Genomic DNA, 19,165 nt, shown 5'->3' on the forward strand with positions numbered 1-19,165 from the left:
TTTTGTTAAAAATTTGATAAAATTCTTTTAAAAATTAAAAAAAAAAAAAAAAAAAAAAAAAAAATCAACCCAATGCCAAGATAATAGAATTGTTCTCTAAAGGGAACAATGGCTCCTGGTGTGCAGAGAGGTGCAGTAATCAAGGTCTCTTGCTTAACAAAGGACAGCCGCAGGTAAGCAAAATCCAGTTTCTGGCCTTGATAAAGTTAGCGCATAGATAATACACCAAGTTTTATTGTATTTGATCCAACATGAATGCATTGCATTGTTATGGTACGAGGCTTTTCTTTCTTTATTGGTAATAAAAGTTTGAATGTCATCTCAGAGTGTTAAATTATACTCATTTTAGTGCTATTAATCCATTTTTTTATCAGATTAATCACACTTTAGTGTTGTGATTAATCACAATTAATCACTGTGTTTAACTTTGTAAGCTTGAAATCTAATCATGAATGTATTCAAAAATACTTAAAAAATGCTTAAAATTGTTTTAGTATCTCAAACCAAACATGTCAGAGGATCCTCTATATCATACCCAAACCTTCATATCAGGAAGGTTTAAAATAATTCATTTTGTTTCCAAACTTAATTTAGACATGAACTGGTTGTGCTTTGGTGGAAGAATAAGTCATAAATGTAATATATACATTCTAGCTTGGCTTTATCCAGACTTCCATCAGTGTGTTTCTTAAAGCGAAATTTGCATCTGGGTGCACCGGTTCAGCAAAAAAAAAAAAAAGAAAAAGAAAAAAATAGTCTATGTACATTTCAGTTTTAGTGTTTTATTCATCTATCCTTTTTTGGATTTTTGTGTTTTTTTTCAGCAGGTAAAGATGACAAGGTCAAATACTCAACATGATGTATTTTACAGATATGTCACAAAGATAAAAAAAAAAAAATAACATCTATCACTGAATTTAAGTCAAACCATAAGAGTTCAGGTGACACAACAAATAAAAAAAAATACCTATTAGAATTATATTATTGTCTTTCTATTTTTGTCCTGTAAAAATGGTAATGTTCGCCCGGCATGTAAAGAAAAAAAAAAATCAATAAATATAAATAGAAGTAATATTAAATATATGAGGTGTAGTAAGTGAAAAGTGAAGTTTGTTTCAATGTGTGTGGCAGAGTGCAGTGGGACTGATGGAGGTCATGGCTCTGAGGAAGAATTTGTGAGTGAGGATGTTTGATTTCTTATACATCTAAATCTCTGTCATGAATGCAGGGGGACCGACTGTCTGTTCCCTGACTGGGAGCGCTGCTGGGCTTCTGCAAACATTGATCAACACACACTGAGTCAAGTTCTGGGAGTTGTCTTCCAAAGTCTTTTGGGCTGTTTTTCAGCACCTGAGCCAACTTCTTCCCACCTTGTGCTGTGGCTGCTGGTACACCACAAAATCATACACAGATGTGGAAACTTTCAATGATGCCTCGATGAAATGTTTGCCCTCCTGATCATCCTCAGGAGGAAGACACTGAACCTTTCTCATAGAGTGTGAGGTCTTCAGATCCTGGGTTAATGCAATTCCCCATGAACTCATCAAGAGGCTCCACATTCTTTCTGTACATTGTTTGTACTGGTTGTAGAGGTTATATCCTATGAACTGTTTAGTCCTTGGGATTTTCACCACAGGAAAAGCTTACAGATCTCCTCCATGTAGTGTTTTTCAACATCTGCTGTTATTAGTGAACAACAGCGTGGCGTTTGAGGTGTAAATGGGGACGTAGTCACGAGTTGAGCGCAAACAGAAGTGGGGTCAGAACACAATCTTGCAGAGCACATCTGTTTAGGTTTAGACACCTGTCTTGTCTCACCTGCTGTGCCCTGCTGGTAACTATCAGGGCGCACATTGATTGATAGTGTTGCTATTCCTCACCGGAGATTTCACTAGATCATGGCGCTGAGTGAAAGTCTGCTGGGCTGGGGCAGCAGGTCCAGCTCTTCACTGTCTTCCACTTGTCTGTCAAAGTGTGAAAACAACTGTTTCAGGGTGTCAGCCTGTACTTTTCACAGCTGATCTACTGTGTGTTGTGCATGTATCCTAATGCTTATCCACATGTTCTTAAGGCATTTTTGTGTGTCACAACATCTTGTTCTTTGCCTCTCTTTGGGTCCACATACCCTGTTAGGAACAAATATGCCCCCTCACATATTTCTTCTGGTTTTGCTACCCCCCCCCCCCACCCCCATATTTAAACTGGAAAAACAGCAAAAAACAGAAAGAATCTTTTCATGGTTCTGAAAACAAACACCATTTTATGGTTTTGATTAGAGAACACCAGCAAAGTGTTTTGATCCATTTTAACTACTAGGATAGAGTCAGTGGGGAAGAGTAGAGCAGGCTGTATTAATGCAGAACTGACACTCCCTTCATCCCCCTTTACTTTGTGATGAATCACATTTTTTTTTTCTTTCAAAGGAGTCCTTGTCTCCTACACAAGAAAGTTGGGGAAGGTTTTTGATTTTGAGACAGTGCAGCTTAGCATTATAACATCTGCAAAGTGAAAATTAACACATGCTTCCCCCCAAAAACTGAGGAAATATCCTCACATACTGTAGGTCCAGAGTGTCCACTTTCCTGACCAAGTGGATCAAACTGCAGCATGATGATTGTTGTTGCACTACGACACATTTTTAGTCAGAATTCAGACAGCAGTAGGAGGTGGTAGAGCTGTCTCACAGGTTGCAGTTTTCCTCAGTGGGATGGTGGCTCTAGCCAATTAAGGTAGCACCAAATAGGAGCAGAATATATTTATAAAGAAGAAATGCCTGGAACAAGTTCACTGTGCTATTTAATGGACAGCAAGGCTATACACAACTATGAAAATGCTGGGCTCTAATGTTTTATCTTTGTTTAATTTCAATCAAATTATACTAGAGCTTTGAGTGTTTGCTATCAATGCTCATGTGTTAAACACTGGGCAGGACCGTCTTCCTGTCAAGAACAGAGGGTTCGCCCACGCAGAACCAAACTTTCTCCACATCACTGAGGAGATCCTCGCACAAGATATCATTAAAAGGTGGATGCCGAGCAGATGTGCAACTCTTTTCTCAGCATTCTGCCAACAAAAGGACAAATCCACAGTGACAAAAAAATTGCACCTGCTCTTGGTTTGAGTTAGTCTGTCCATAAGGGCTGGACAGGCTTCCAGCGAGCATAAATCAGCACCAACTTTTCTCTTGGTTTTCGCGAAATCATTTGAAAATCAAAAACTGTCTGTATTTTCTTATACAATAGAGCAACAACGTTGCAAGATAGATTCTAGTTTGTGTCCGTCAGACATGTTAACTTGACATAATTATGTCTCTAAAACTATGGTTTGCTGCAATAAATATATGAATAAATATGTTAATAAATAAAAGTGGCAAAAATTGGTTGGCTCCCTCTCATAAAAAACATGGTTTTGGATGGAGATAGGGCTAATCTTCAGTGATATAAAAACTTATTAGGTGGCTTGATATTTAGATTTAGGAATAGCTGCCTGGGAAACAGCTGAAGAGCACTCACTGAGTGCTGTGTGGAAGCTGGGAAGCAGAACCATTAGCTGAGTACAACTTAAAGAACCATGACACCACTGCATTTTCCCTCTAATGTTTGTACCAGACTGTGTTTCTGACCAGCTGCCATAACAACACTTTTTAATCCAGCTGGATTCAAAGATGTTGCAGTAGAAGTAGAAGTAGACCATCACCTGGTAACCAAGGAGACAAACTTTTTTTTCTGCAAGTCATCCTACTGCTAGGGTCCAAGAAATGTGGCTGATGCTGTTCACATCCCAACTTGAAAGATATTACTTGATAAATACCTATTTTGCTTCAGTATGTAGTATGTGAAATAACAACTAAGTTACCTGCTACTTACTACTTGGAAACATGATGGAGCAAGGCAGGGGATTTTTCTCTGTGTTTTGAAACCAAACATCTAAGCACGTCAGTTTACAGAATGTATGAAAAAAGGGGCAAGATCAAAATCTTCTGAATAATATCTAAATCCCCACGAGTGTTATGACAGATACAAATTGATATGATTTCACCCTCCAAATATGAGAGGAAAAAAAATGTTTTCTTTGCAGAAACGGTTGTGTTATTCAACTAAAATGCCTTGAAGATTAAGGTGTGAGTGTGTAAACCTTGGATGTCCATGACATTCTTTTTTATTACATTTTTTCCTGAGTTGCCAGTCATTTGTCCTTTAGTCCAAAAAAACAATAAAAGAAAATGTGACAGGAGGAAGATGTTGATTTGAACATTTTAAGATTATCATCTGACCAGCTTCACAATATTCACAAAACATGTGAAATTGGATAAATAACATGAACAATATATGCAATACCCTCAAGAGACAAACAAGCGAAAAGCTAAATGCAAGCACACACAAATCATGATGATGTAGTTTTGAATCCAAATTGTTTAAAATCTTGTTTAAGTACGCAGGCTTAATTTTATTGAATGTTGGAAGTATGTTTTGCCATAGGTGTATCAGAAATAAAGAAATAATGCATACAACGTCTTATTTTCGATCCATGTTGAAATTGCTTTTTCAGGAGACACGGTATCTGACGTGCTTCAAAATGGAACCGTAATTGCGAAGCCTAAAACGTTGATTTGGTCTTGCCTATTTGCCGTTTTCCTGACATCTGTCTTTCTGCTCCTCTTGCTCCCCATGTATTCTGCATTGTGTGGTAATGGAGTTCTTGAAAATTGGTCCACTGTGCCTCCTTCAACTCCAGTCTTTGTCAAGTCACCTTTGTCTGATTGCCCATATTGAACGGCGCTTGTGAATGTCTTGAAATAGATATTCATCACATACGAGCATGCATGTCCACAGGTGCAGAAGCCCTCCAGCTGCAGGAAACAGGAAAAAAACTTTGTTCGGAAAGTACTTGCAGCTGTGGCAGTGTGTGCTTCTGTGAAACACAGCCATTATTATATTGGAAATAAAATAGCTTGACTCAATTCTAGCCAAAGAATATGAAAGCCAAGCATAATTAACCAAATTCAGCTAATATGGGCTCTGTGCCTACAGAGCACTGAGATTTATGTGAATTTTTAATAAAAAAGTAATGTGTATAGCCTCTGCTGCTTATTCCTCTGTGCCAATATGATTTCTATCTTATTTATCTTAGAATCGTCTCAGTTTTATATCTTTATGGCATCTAAATTCTTTATGTTACGCATCTTTTCTGCGCTGCCAAAAACAAGGACCGGTGGTCTACAGCACAGTATTAAAAGTAAAACAAGGCTAAAAGAATTTTGCAGCGGGACTTAGAAAATAAAAAAAGTCCAAGAGTGAAAAAAAATGTTCTGCTCAAGCCTTAAGCTTAAAACTCTCAGTAAACAAGAAAAGAGAAGTTTTATGAATAAACTACAACCTAGAATTTCTCTTCAACAACTCCCAGTGTTTTCAAGGGGTTTCTCTCAACCACGTAAGGAGAATTGTGGCTGTGTTTTTCTTCTTCTTTTTTTTTTTTTGAGTATTGATTTTCCTGAGTGATAAAAGACACCATCCCATCACAGTCCACAGGCTTTGACACCAATTAGGGTCCACCGAAATTACTCACTCTGCCACTTAACTGACTTAAGTTCTCAAACTTGCTCATCAGTTTTTGATGGATTATTAGCACTTGATGCCATTCAGTTTGAAAGTTTAATGTCTTTCTGGGCTGGTTGAAGAGGTCAACAGCTCTTCTAGGTGCTAATGGACTCCCTAGAGGTCTGGTTGCCTGTGATTGTAAAAGTAATAACGTGTGGTAGGTGTCAAAGGAGCTCTCTATACCAGGATGCTCAGATGAACCTTGCAGAAGAAAAGGAAAGGAGAGACTATGGTTTAAAAAAAAAAAAAAAAAACAGAAACTGGGAACATTTTTATTAAATCCTGTTAGTTTCTTTAGCCTCTGGGACTCCCTGTAACGGATCTAGTGGCAGTGCTTTAGTCCCCATGTGATCCAATTATCAAACCCCTTTAGCTTTTATGTCCAAGTGAGGCATGTCTCATGAGAATTTGCTGTCACCAAACTGCAGGGGAACCAGAAGAAAGAATTACAAGTACAGAAAAATACCCATGCAGTTGTCTGCTTCTGTCTCACAGATGTCTCACAGTTTACCTATTACTAGAAGCATGAGAAGTTACGGCTTGTACGCGTAGTGTAATTAAAAGCTTTAAGAGACCAGAAATAATTTTAATGTCTTGTAGCGTGCTGTTTTTTCTTTTCCACTCAGTAATTTTACAGTCTCTCTTGTCTTTTGGTCAAGAGGGGCTCCAGCACAGTAAAAGCTATTATAAACGCACTGAGTGTTACCTGTCCCATTAGACACAAAGTGGTTAAAGGAGCAGAGAATTTCTTGGCTAAAGAGGCGTCAAACATTTTCCTCAAGAGTAGCTGGAGACTAAAAAGACTTTTAAAAGGTTTTGGAAAATTACACCTCGCAACCATCAGGTGTAAAGATACCCTTGAGGAACTTTGTTGTTTGTTTCTTGTTCTCTGGCTGATAAATGTGCCTAAATAGAAATGCTAACCAGTAATTAGAGCATGTTAATTTTGTCATGTTTAATTTAGATGTCTGCTGTTTACACAAAAATAGTGTAGATTTAAAATCTGAATGTATTCCCTGATTTTCTTCATTTAAAAATGAATAAAAGAACACTCGTTGTATACTCCAATGTTACAGAACAACATCCCTGACATTATTTGAATTATTTTTTTCTATTAGTTGCTCAATGTTGTTTATTTATTTAATTACTTTTAAATAAAACAATATTTGAAAAATTTGCTGACAGAGCAATCAATAAAACATTGGACAGTTTGGTCTTAATATTGCATTGATTATCAATCACAACGACTGACTGACTGGCCTAATATCATGACATGACGCCACCTGGAACCGACCAATCGGCAGGTTAAGGTTGTCATGTCATGAGAGCTTTAGGCCCATGTTTAGCAATAAGTGACCTAATGCATCTTTACATGTCTGTGTTTACAGATGACTTGTTTAAGACCCCTATCAAACCAAGAATTGCATTATTTTAATGTCAACCCATAGCAGAAATAAATAAGTTTCACACCAAATGCCAACAATAAATGTTTGCACAATGACTCAAACTGGTCACAGCTTGAGAGATTGTGTAATCATTATTTTGCCACTTACATGGGTATCACATTGTTGGATCAGTACATTGATTTAAATTCACATTCTTCAGAAAGCTCGATTATACAACAGGCAAAAGCTATATAGGCAAAAAAAAAAAAAGTATTTTTCTGCAAGCAAGTCATTTTTGAAACCCATGCCCTGCAAACCTTAAAGTCATGCATATTCTCACTTCATTGGTTTGTCAATGGTGTTGCTTCAGTTTACTCTGCAAGTTTCTTACCGATTTGAATATTTTAATTGTAAAGACAATATGTGATATTACGTAACCAGCCACCAATACTTCTTATAATACAATATGCTCATTTTTAAGTGGAGGAAAAGCCTCCCGTAACAGCCACTTTCATAACATCGTGGGTTAAGAGGCAGAAGATTAGGAAGTGCTGTTTATGATGATTACAAAGACATTGTTTCTGGGGATAATCAGCCCAGATTTAAGACTCTTTGGGTCTCCGTATCACTTCATTTCTTAATTTCTCTTCTGCTTGCACACATACAAACCCACATGTTGTCTTGGTGGCTTCTCTCTCCCTCCACCCGCCTTTCCTACTGTCCTCTTTCCCCTCCCAGTTACTTGCCTCCTGTCTCAGTCGCTCTGACCTCTCAATATCACACAAGCTGTCAGTGCCAAACTATCGATGTCCCCTGACACTTAAACGACTCAGACACCCCACAGCATTGCCATTTGCACAGAGATAATTTTAATCTTTTATAGTGGGGCCGAGTGGAAGCAGTGGAGCTGTGTGCAGTCTGACCAGGCCAAAGCTGAAGACACTGGAGCCCTAAACAGAGATACGTTTGCTGATATATGTCACTGTTAGTCTTTTTGCGTTTACATGGGTAGTTTATTTAACAAAGGAGGCAATGTGAAGACCACTCCTACAACTCGCTGGTAGATAGAAAGTTGGCTGATTAAAAAGTCCCACACAATCACTGACTTGCAAAGGTTTTAACGTTTGCACAAATATTTAGGTTGTTATGGTGAGAAGAATTTTAGGAGTTATTTGTTCTTTGGGAGTAAATGAAGGTTAGTTCACATGACCTGGCAAGTTACTGATGGATAATTATTTGTTGTTATGCCTGTCTGTGCCCAAAAATCAAGTGATTCTTTCAAAATGTTCTCAGATATTGTGCCCCATATTTTCAGTTGTGTTCTTATCAGTAAATCTATACTATATGTCATTCTTACATAAATACATTATTTCACATTTCTCTCCCTGGTTTTTCTTTTATCACTGAATTAACTGAATGAGTAATAACATTATCCTTAACCTCATAGTGCTACCGTGCATTTTTTGCCTCTGCTTTTGCAGCTTTCAGCTCTTTCGGTTTTTGTGTATGTAGGTGTTGGTTTGCCCTTCCATGAGTGTGTGTGCACACACTCCCGTTGGATAGCCTGAAGGGAGCTCGCAGGCAGTGAGTTTGGGGACTAAATGGCTGAGTGCATACATTCAGTCCAGGAAAATGAAGCTTCAGAAAGAAGAATTGTTCCATTTGTCCGGAAAGAAAATTTCAAGATAAAACTTGGATTTATGGTATTGCTCGTATCTTTTTTTGGCTCCCTGTTTTTCTTGTGCAGGAATTTGTGGCATTTGTTGCTAGTGCTTTGATGAGGATGTCCTTTACAATAGGACTGCGTTTGAAAGAGAAATGCTCCGGGAGCAGAAAATGAAGCTTTCGATATAAATACTTATGTAGTATTATGTATTTTCCAGCCAGTGACACTTAGCACAATAGAGTTACTATGTTACCTTCAGTAGTTATAGAAACTACTGAAGGTAGTTATAAAAACACTGTATTCATCAAACATCCCTTAATTCTCCTGCCATCCTAAAAGGGTTTGAGTGGACCCTGTGTGAGTTTTGCAAGTTTTGTTGTTTTGGAGACTAACAGCTGATAGGACACCTCCATTACTTCCCCGTTGTCTGACCGTGACATCTACCTCCATCATCCGGAGTCAAGGTAGGACGCTGTGAATGGCTGCTACTTTCAAGGATTTCTCAAACATACATGAAATAAAAATCAAGGTAATACTCCTGTTATTATCAATGAGGAAATTACATTATAAAGTGATGTAAGTCAATTTTACCCCTCTTTTAATAAGTCCATTGGCTGTAATCCGAGTAAGGAGCTTTTCATGCTGCCATGATAACTGGATAGTTGTTTCCATTGGTAAATAATGCAGCTACTTTATGGTAAAACTGGATTTTTATTTATCCCTGATAATGCCAACTTAAGTTCGTATTCACATTCTAATGAACAAAAGACTTAAATTTGCAGAAGCTATGAAAACTATTTCAAAAACAACAATACTGCTAATCTGTATAAGAAAGACAAGACAAAATGAAAGAAACTAAGACAAATTAAACAATTCTGGATAAACTAAGTTGTCTGCATTTATTTTCATAGGGAGAACGTTTTACATTGACTTCTACTTTTAAAATTGAGTTACAAAGGATACTGACATTTTCCTGTCCTGTCGTATACGTAGATTTATTGTAGATGATTTGTACAAAGCATGCTTGAGCTAGTGTCTATCCAGTGCTGTTACCATCTTTCAACTACAGTTTTGTGTGGGTGTTTGTCTTCTCTGTCAACGTTTCTGGTCAATGTGATGATTTTGAAATGTGCTTACTGCTCTGCAGTGCCTTTGCCTTTAGGGGAACTGGTTGGGCATTCATCTGACGAAAACTATAATATTCTGTCTATTTCAACCATTACTTGTTTGGTTTGGTGCAAGATGAACAAACCATGCAAACTTACAAAGTAATTTACAGTTTCTTTAGAGGACTTCTTCATGCCTGTCAAGTTTTGGAATTGAAAATACGGGAAGTATTTATCTGTCCCAACAGGACAGAGGGACTTGACAGGTATGGGTATTTTTACATCATTGTCCAATATTTAGCTCCATCCAGTTCCTCAACTATTTTGTTCCTCTCTGACCAGAACACACTGTCCCTTATTACCACTTTGTTGTGTCAACTACGTAGCTTGTGTCAAACTCCATGCAACATATGGCTTTCGTGTTTCACTTGAGAAACTTTTTTTTTCATGATGTACATTTAATCTCTGCCTAGAAACTCATTTACTATGTATGCTTTTGACTTCCAGCAACTGAAAAGTATTTTTTTTTTCTATTGAATTGTTGTAAATGTTAAATTGAATATGCATTGAGATGAAGATTTTCTTTCTCTCATCTCAGAAAGAGATTTTAAAGAGAAAAACAAATGGAATAAAGTTTATTGTTTGCATTTAGCTGTTTATGTAAACATTATTAGCCTTGGCACATAGACTGCAGCTATTTGAAAAGCAATAACATGAATATTAATACACATATCAGTTGCTTGTTAGGAAACTAAATTAGACGAGTGGTAGAAGTTATTAACACATTCTTCCCCCTTGCGTGTTTGTTTCTCCACTCTACTTATTAGTTGATAAAGCTTTGCTTGCAGGTATATATACATTCAAACGTACATTATCAGTCAAGATTCAAAATACAGCACACATTATGCATAAAAATCTGGTTACTTATGGGAATTTGATTTTTCTTTTTAAAAAAAGGATTAGATATGCATTTGCTTCTCTGTGGAGTGTTAATCTCTGCCTAGAAACTCATTTACTATGTATCTTAAGAAATAAAGGTGAGGCAGACAGTTAGGGGTTGTAGAATGGGTTCGAGTGTGTCATTAGTCAGGCAGCTTTTTGCAATAAAGCATTTTCTTTCCACCCTGAATGAGTGATGACAAGCAGAGGTAAATGATTTAACCTGGTCTGGCCTAAGATCTGAACTTGTATGTTTTTTGTTTTTTTTTATGTTTATGTGACAAAAAAAAAAAAAAACACACAAAGGAAATAGTAAAGCAAATATGCAACCTATATACAATAAACAAGACACATTGCTTTTTTGGACAAAAGTAGACACTACTCCTGCTGCTGGAAACAGAAACGATACTCTCAACAAGCCTATACCCTATGGTCTTGAATAATACATGGGAATTGAAGCACATTAATTCAATGAAGATGCAGTTTAAACCTCCAAATGCTTGTAAGCGAGGCTGTTTGTTAAGATTCTCGCTGTTCCCAATGGACAGGAAGGAGCGTTCATTACAAATTATTCATGTTTTATTTGGAACAGCTTTTAACACCTCGCAACAGTTTTCTCTACACGGTTTGACACAAAGGCTGCCTTCTTTCAAATTCATTGTCAAAGTTTAGGCTTGTTTTTCTTCTTTCTTTTAATGATATTGATTATATGTAGAATGGCTGTTTCACCAGTTTGAAGTGGAAACCCAGTTGTTTTTACAATCGTAGTTATGCCTGTCTGACCATCTGTTCACAACAATTGCAACTGTACTGTCATGACTCTTGGTGGCAATTTAATTTCCATGAATTGGATGGGTGTGACGCTCTGTCCTTGTGTTAAATTCCATTGTCCTTTCTGTGTCTCTTTTTATTTAGCCTTCTAAATGGATGCAGGTGAGTTAATCGGATGAAATAAACCTCCATTTTGGGATTAGTAGTTATTTAACTGTCAGAGGAATTATCTAAAAACTGCTTTGGTGTTTCCAGCAGCTTTTGAGAACAAGACCTCCATCTGTTTCTCTTATGTAGGAGCTGTTCTATTAAATTGGACTATTTTGCAACCATTAGTCGAGACTTAATTAGCACGGCAGCTAATTATACCATATTGGTGTAGAGTTTTAGCTCCCTCACTCCTCTTCCCCCATCCTGACGGTGGTTAAGCTGTAGGGAATAATGGCCTAGGCTTTGTTGTTAAGTGACAGGTGAATTATAGCAAACTGCCTCCAGTGGTATTATATCTAAGCTCCGCTCCAGCTGGTGCGGGCAAGCTCGACTAATGGATTTAACTCTGAAATAATTGACAGCTGTCGGTGAAACGCTCTTATTCTTGACCCTCAGAAATTCCTTAGTAGTTCGGTGGGAAAGTTGCGAATTTCGACAGTTAAAAGCGGATTTCGATGACTTTTCGGCGATCACACAGAGACACTCGGCGAGACATTCTGTCGAAATGTAATCTTTCTCTACGCGAGGTGGGCTGAAGCATATCAGGCGGATACGGTGGAAGGAGGGGCAGCGGAGCTTTAACCGGGCTCACCTTTCCTGACCGCTGTAATAAGATTACCTGACGCACACGTCATGACAACAGAGACGGACAGACACTGGGAGCGGGTTACTCCATCCGTGCTATTAGAGACTGTCTACATCAGCCTGGTGGTGGACTGCTACTGAGTCTCCGCGTGTTGGACTGAGGACGCCGGTAGCGGAACGCTGATGAGCTCCTGTGCGGAGGCTGTGGCTGTATCGCCAGCAGTTACTTGTACCACCGTTGCCAGTTTTTTGTTGAGCACACTTCTGAAGTTAAACATGGTAAGACGCCTACTTCTCCCCCCCACCCCTTTCTTTTTGAGTAGCCGTCGCGGTCTGCAGTAAGCGTTTCACGACACTGTTGAAACGGGCTTTTTAGTCACTGAATAGGTGCTTGTTTCTTCCATCATTACTAGTGCTCGCAGTCTATCTTCGGCTATGTAATGATGAACTCATTTATCAGGTTTCCCATAAGTCTCTCCCTGGTATATGCCGTTCATTTCTGGAGGCAGGAATATGCAAACACTAACTAAAAGCATGAGCACTCCCTGTGGATTATCTAAAGATGATACAGGCTATTATAATACCGAGAGGAAAGTGTTTGGATCCACACACTGTATGTGATTTTAAATATTAAATGTGCTTTTTCTTTTTTTGACAGTTTAAATAAAAAGAGGTTTGATGAAGCATCATGCAAAATAACTTATTCTGGAAGCAGTTCAGTGACGGAGAAAAATGTACAGTGAGGCACCTCTAGAAAGTTTTCTATGGGGTGGCCAGATGGTGTCCGCTGTTATTGTCGGAGTGGCACACCAATGACATAAGCCAGGAAAAGAAATGGTAGCTATGGCAAGTTGGCAACATAGCATGTGCAGTCACGTTGGTGAATATCACAATAATGATATGATGAGAATAAATAAACTTAACTGAGCAGTGTTCATGTATTTCTGCTTTGGATTTATTGCAAATACAGACACAAGATCTTGTGTATTCTGTTCAGCTAGTGGAAAAAAAAATATTTCTGTCTCAATAACATGGTTTTATTGGTAAAGTTGTATCTTCCTACATTAATTATTTTAGCAAGGAAAGCGCTTACACGTAGTTCCATAATGACTTTAACCTTAATTCCCTTAAAATGTCTCATTTTCTGGTGCATAAGTAACAAACAACACATGTATGCTCCTGGCATTAGGGCTGGGCAATATAGCTGAAAAATGTATCATGATATGTAGCACTTAGGCTACATTGTGAATAGTAGAAAAGAAGAGTGTGAACTGAAGTTAAAGCTTCGTGCAAATTTAAAGGCTGTTTCATGAGGTAAAGACAAGTTTTGACACCTCTTGTTCTTCATTAAAATCGATGCAGCTGAACATAATTCCCTTCTATAATGTCATCTATTGTTTTATTTTGAAATGATTAGTGACATAACAAAGACTTTTGGAGGCTTATTTTGAGACACAACTCTAAAAACAGGGTTTTGCTGTTATGAGAGTTTCACTGTAATGAGAATTCTTGGTAAAAAAACAACAACAAATTTTGCATATTTAACATGCTTTTTTGTTTTATAGAGTGATGCACCTGTAGCTAGCTGATATTAATTGATTTGTTAGTCAGAATCCCAGAGAAAACTGGTCACAAGTTTTGACAATAAGTAAAATAACATGGGTCAGTATGATGTAAAATGCGTTTTGTATGTAGCTTTGAAGCCGTGATTATTTTAAACTATGTCGTACATATTTACTGGAAATTGGATTTTGCCTCATGGACAGTTACCGTAATTATAATAATGAAGACTGTAAATGGCTGACAGTGAAATGTAGAAGAGACCTTATGGATATAATTTAGTCCAACACTATCCTTGCTATGGCATGATGAAAGGTTTTCTGTAAGGATGCTGTTCAGCACATGACTTTTAGACCTTTAAAGGTGTAAAAGCAAGAGGAAAGACTATTGAGTGAACCTTGAGCTACTGTTACCTCAGTGTTTCTTTTCAGAAGCACCTTACGAGTTAGGTTAAGCAACAAACACATTTTCATAAAAAATAATTAAAGTAAGATGAAAACTAAAGATTCACTTTTAATTAAGACTGAACTGAGTCGACAGCTTAAACAGCTGAAATATTTGTAAAAGTGTACAGTAAAATATACAATATCTATGCTGTTCATTAACATTTCAATTCAAAAGGATTTGCATGTTTTAATTACCTATAAAGTGTTTCTAAATATCCTCAAGGCAGAGAGTTGTGTATTCTAATGGAGTTTGAATGTAAATTATTTAGATTTCAATTAAGTGCTAGTTTGCGAAATTTGACAGTAATGTAAATGGGCTTGTGCTTTTGTTGGCTTACAATATTTCTTAAAGTTACCTTAACCATAGTTAAACTGTTGTTACAGAAGTTTTTAGGTCATGCATATTTTTGAATTACATTTTCTCCAAACAATTATTAAACCACCGCTGCAGTCAAAGGTTCCTACTTGTGTTTGTGTTATTAGCACTGCAATGTGTGTAAGATGCTGTATGAGCTGGATGATCAGTTCAGTTCTGGCATACAATCTCAACAAAACCCAACGCATGCATAAATTGTGACAAGATTTAAATCAGGATCTTAAACTTTGCTTTTCTTCTGCATGGCAGTGTTTATTTCTAAGAATATTTTTCAACAAGATTCTCAATTTTCACTTTGTCATTCCTGCAAAGAAAACACTTATTACTGCTGATAAGTACTTTAGGAAAGATGACACTAATATAATATCCTTATTGTTATGATGAACTGCAGGCAACTCAAATGTCTTCTGTTTAAGTATTAATAGAGTTCACTGAAAGGATTATGAAATACTCACATAACTCGAGTGAACCTGAGTGGAATAGATGTTGAATTATCTTTCAACAAAAGAGTGCTTTGTTATACTCATCAATGAAAGATGAGCAAGGACTGTAATGTGTTTGACAGTATAGATGATTGTGAAAAAGAGACAAATCATCTTCTGACACTTGCTGGGCTTAACTTGATGTACAGTTCTACTCATTTTCAAATATGAGTCATATTTTAAAAGTGCAACACTGCTGCTCGGTATCAAACATTGGTAAGCTGTAGCAGTCATCAGTATTGGGGAGTTTACTTGCGTTCAGGTTCTACCACTCTTAAACGTATGCTTCACGATGCAAGTGTGTGTATGTGTGATCGTGAGATTCTAATGATCCAATCTTTATTATTGCTTGAGGGATAAAGCTGGAATGTAAACAATGAAGTTGGGAGTTGCACATTCCTTCTACCTTACTTTTATACCAATTGTCCCTAGGTATCACTAGATAAATAATTTGAGAACAAATATAGTGACTTTTGTGGAAATTGCACACACACTTGCATCATGAAGAATACGTTTCACTCTGAAGAGGCACTGATCAGATCTTCTTGGCTGGAATGTTTGTCAAATTTTGATTTGCATATACCACATTTAGCAGAAGACTGAATTCTGAATTTTGTTTTCCTTCCTTTTCTGCTGTGAGAGCTTCTTAGTTATTGCTGCTAGGAGAAGAGGTGACTTCATGCCACATGTGTGAGAGAACAGTTCCCATAATCCTAGGTCTTAACAATTATATTAAAATAACAGCCAGACTATTTTGGAGCTGGTGTCTTTACGCTATCTTTAATGTAGTTTGTGTGACTTGAAACAGTCTGTGTGAATTACATGGAGCTGTTAATCTTAAGTAGCACTCGTGTCCTTGAGCATCATTTAATTATACTCTTTGATACAAGATGTTTTGGTATTGACTATTAATAGAAGCATATATTGCTAATTAATCATCATAAATTAAACTCTGATGTAAAGCGATTACCATCATTGATTTTTGCTTCAATCTAAGTCTATTTAAAAGAGCAGTGTTGTGCGAAACATTTAAAGAATCCCCAGTAGAAACTTAAGTGACGGTGAACATAGAACAAGTGCTGGTAGATATTTGCACTGCATTCTGTTTCCTTCCAAAGTTGCAATTTGGATCTAGAAATGACATCTCTGTCAGTTGTTGTTCTCACTGACCAGGCTAACTCTCCAAAGCAATAGCTGGGGGGAGGGGGGAATCTCCATTTTTTTTAATCATAGCAACTCTTATTCAAACAGAAGTTATACAGTACTTTGGGAAGTAACATTTCAATGCACTTTTACAGCTATCACAATGTTTCAAATCCACTGCATTCAGATCCAATTGTGAGGTCTTATGGAGAATAGTCAAACATTTCCACTTGGAATTGAGAAGACCTCCCTGTTTGTGTTTTCAATTTAAAGCTTGGAAAATGTGACTTTTGGAACAAAATGAAATGCATAATTAAAACTCATCCTTTAATCAAACATGTAATGAATATCAACTATTCTATTGTTTTGTTACTTTGTGAAACTTTATTGATAAATCATTTTGGATGAAACGCATCAAGCTGGAAAAAGAAAGGTTTTGTTTTATTGTTATCTTTTCACTTGTTTTTTTTTTGTTTTGTTTTTTTTTTTCTGTAAAGAACACTAATTACTATATGAATGGTTCCAGAGCTACAGGGTGTCAGTTGTTATGATTGTTGCCTTGCAGCAAGAAGATGGTGGGTTTGAATCACAACTGGAGTTCTTCTGCATGAATTTTGAATCTTCTTTCTCTGCATGCGTGAGGTCTATTAAAAAAAAAACAAAAAAAAGATACTCTTTTTTTCACACAATTTAACTATGTTTTGTAGTGCATGCCTGTATGATTTTATTTTGTCATGCATGTCTCTATCTCTTCCTACGATAGACTGGTAACCTGTCCTGGGCGTGTATGCTGCCTCCTGCCCTATGACCGGCACCCCAATCATTGCAACCCCAAGCATACTTTAGCATGTCTTGGGAAATATGATTTCTCTTGCATTCCTGTGCTTTGCTTGACTTCATTTCCAACATCTCATACATCCTAAAAACAACTAATCTTGAGTCTTCCCCAGTCTGTACCAGCATCCACACTAAAGCATGCCGTTTGTGTGCAACATGGTAGCACTTATGTATAGTGTGTCCACTGATTTTTCTGGTGTATCTCAAGCTCACCCTTGAAAACTAGGAATATTTTCACCTTTTGAAAGAAGTAAAGAACCAAGATGAATTATTAAAATGGGATTTCATCAAAAGAAAAATATTTTTTCCCCAGCACATCCCTGTCATAACGTAATAATCACTCGGAAAACATGATTTCATTCACACGCACAACGGAAACTTTTGGACAGCTTCTCAGTATTATTTGATAAGAGACTCGTGGGTAGTGATGCCTGAAATGATTTGGACCCAAGTGCATAGTGAGAAGCCGAGGAGACAGGCACAACTGCAGTGTGCTTTCTCTCTCTCTTTCTTTTTTCCCCCCTCTCCACCTCATTCGTGGTGTTTCACTTTCCACTGATGGCATTTCACACATCAAGAAGATATGCTGTGGGTTGTAAGCTTGCGTTATGATTTACTGCCAACCTCTCTGTTTTCCCATGTGGGGAAGGGCAGATACTGCACAGCAAGACCACCATTATCAGATCAGCAGCTCAGTGTCAGATATCAGAGGTAGTAAACTCTCCATTTCATCTCCACCACCTGTAGAGGAGTGAAATGGATGAAATCCAAATGGTAACTATTTGCAGGGGACTAGTACATCATGCTGCTGTGATAATGAAAATTACAATGTGGTCATAACACCAGAAAGTGACGACACTGTTTGAAAACTTCTATTTTAATCTAATGCAGCAACTTCTTGCTTAGGATATTTTTTTTCCTTTGTTGGTTTAAGTTCTGTTTGCTTCTCTTGTTCTCCTGTTGATGCGTGTCACTTTCACACTACAGTTGTCCCCATACATATTAGTCATAGTTTTCATTCTGTGTGCCAGTACAAATGTAATATAATAACTAATCAAGTAATGAAGTTAATTTTCTCCTTGATAATGAGGTTTAATTAATCGAATGTAAACCAGATTGAGTTTAATGTTCTTGTCACTTTAATCGCTATGTGGGACATGGTATTAAAGGAAACCATCCCAACTAGGCATGGGCCGGTTACCGATTTCAACTTACACCATGATATGAAAAAGTCAGTTTGAAGACCACTAACCCCGATACGGTTTCTGCTGTGCAAGCTGTTATTTTTGTGTGTGTGTCTAGTCAAAGATGAGGTGTAGGTCAAGTCCCATCGGTCAGATGCAGCTGGACATTACATTAATAAAAAGATGACTGGGGTCGTGCAGTATAACCTGATTTGTTCTAGCCATCATAGCCGTGGGTATGCAGTTAGATGTAAACTTTATCAGTATATCTTGATTGTGTTATTTGCCAAAAATCAAGTATGAACATGCACACAGGAGAAGAAAGAAATCTCAGCATCACACCTCTGATCTAAAAACAGCTTCCAAATTTGGTAAAATTTGGTTACGACTGGAGATCTTGGTGATCAATGACTATGAAGTTCCAGTTAAATTCACCTAATTGATCTTTTAGAAGAGCAGTGGCTCTGACAGCAACTGGCCGTATCAAAGTGTTAAGATCAGCCATCAAAGCATGTTAAAGAAAATGCAAATAACACATTTTGCAGCTTCAATCATAACGTTATACCTCGAAACTGAAATTTTTATCTAATCATACTGTCATAATTTCTTACTAGTCCATGCCTAGTCAATTTGTTTTTTTTTGTATTTGTTTTCAGCTGATATCAGTGTTTGATCTCTTTGATTAACCTTTAGGAAGTATTGATCTTGAATGAAAGCCGAGTTCTAGAAACAACAGATTCCAGGGGAAATGCATCAAATGTCACAAGCCTGGGTTGAAGAACAAATGGCATTGACTTTGACTCTGGCCCATTATTAGTTTACTCAATATTGAGTGTATGTCTTTACACCAAAAGGAGCTGAGCAATACAAACTAATCG

The 19,165-nt window shown here is 37.3% G+C and overlaps 1 protein-coding gene across 6 annotated transcripts in view; it reads left to right on the forward strand.

The window, feature by feature from the left end:
• Nucleotides 1-19,165, forward strand: part of LOC106947446 (protocadherin-15-like) — a 116,653-nt gene that overhangs the window by 30,640 nt on the left and 66,848 nt on the right. For 3 of the 6 annotated variants that reach the window (XM_015032444.1, XM_015032439.1, XM_015032442.1), the window contains exon 1: nt 11,943-12,538. The exons of 2 other annotated variants lie outside the window; for them this stretch is intronic. The gene's annotated coding sequence lies outside the window, so the exon portion shown is untranslated. Of the gene's footprint in view, nt 1-11,926; nt 12,539-19,165 lie in introns of those variants that run through there. One more of the 6 variants, XM_015032445.1, reaches the window with a different exon arrangement.

The sequence above is a fragment of the Poecilia latipinna genome, unplaced genomic scaffold (assembly GCF_001443285.1).
Source record: "Poecilia latipinna isolate Pla-1442-1.1 unplaced genomic scaffold, P_latipinna-1.0 Scaffold241, whole genome shotgun sequence".
NCBI lineage: Eukaryota > Metazoa > Chordata > Actinopteri > Cyprinodontiformes > Poeciliidae > Poecilia > Poecilia latipinna.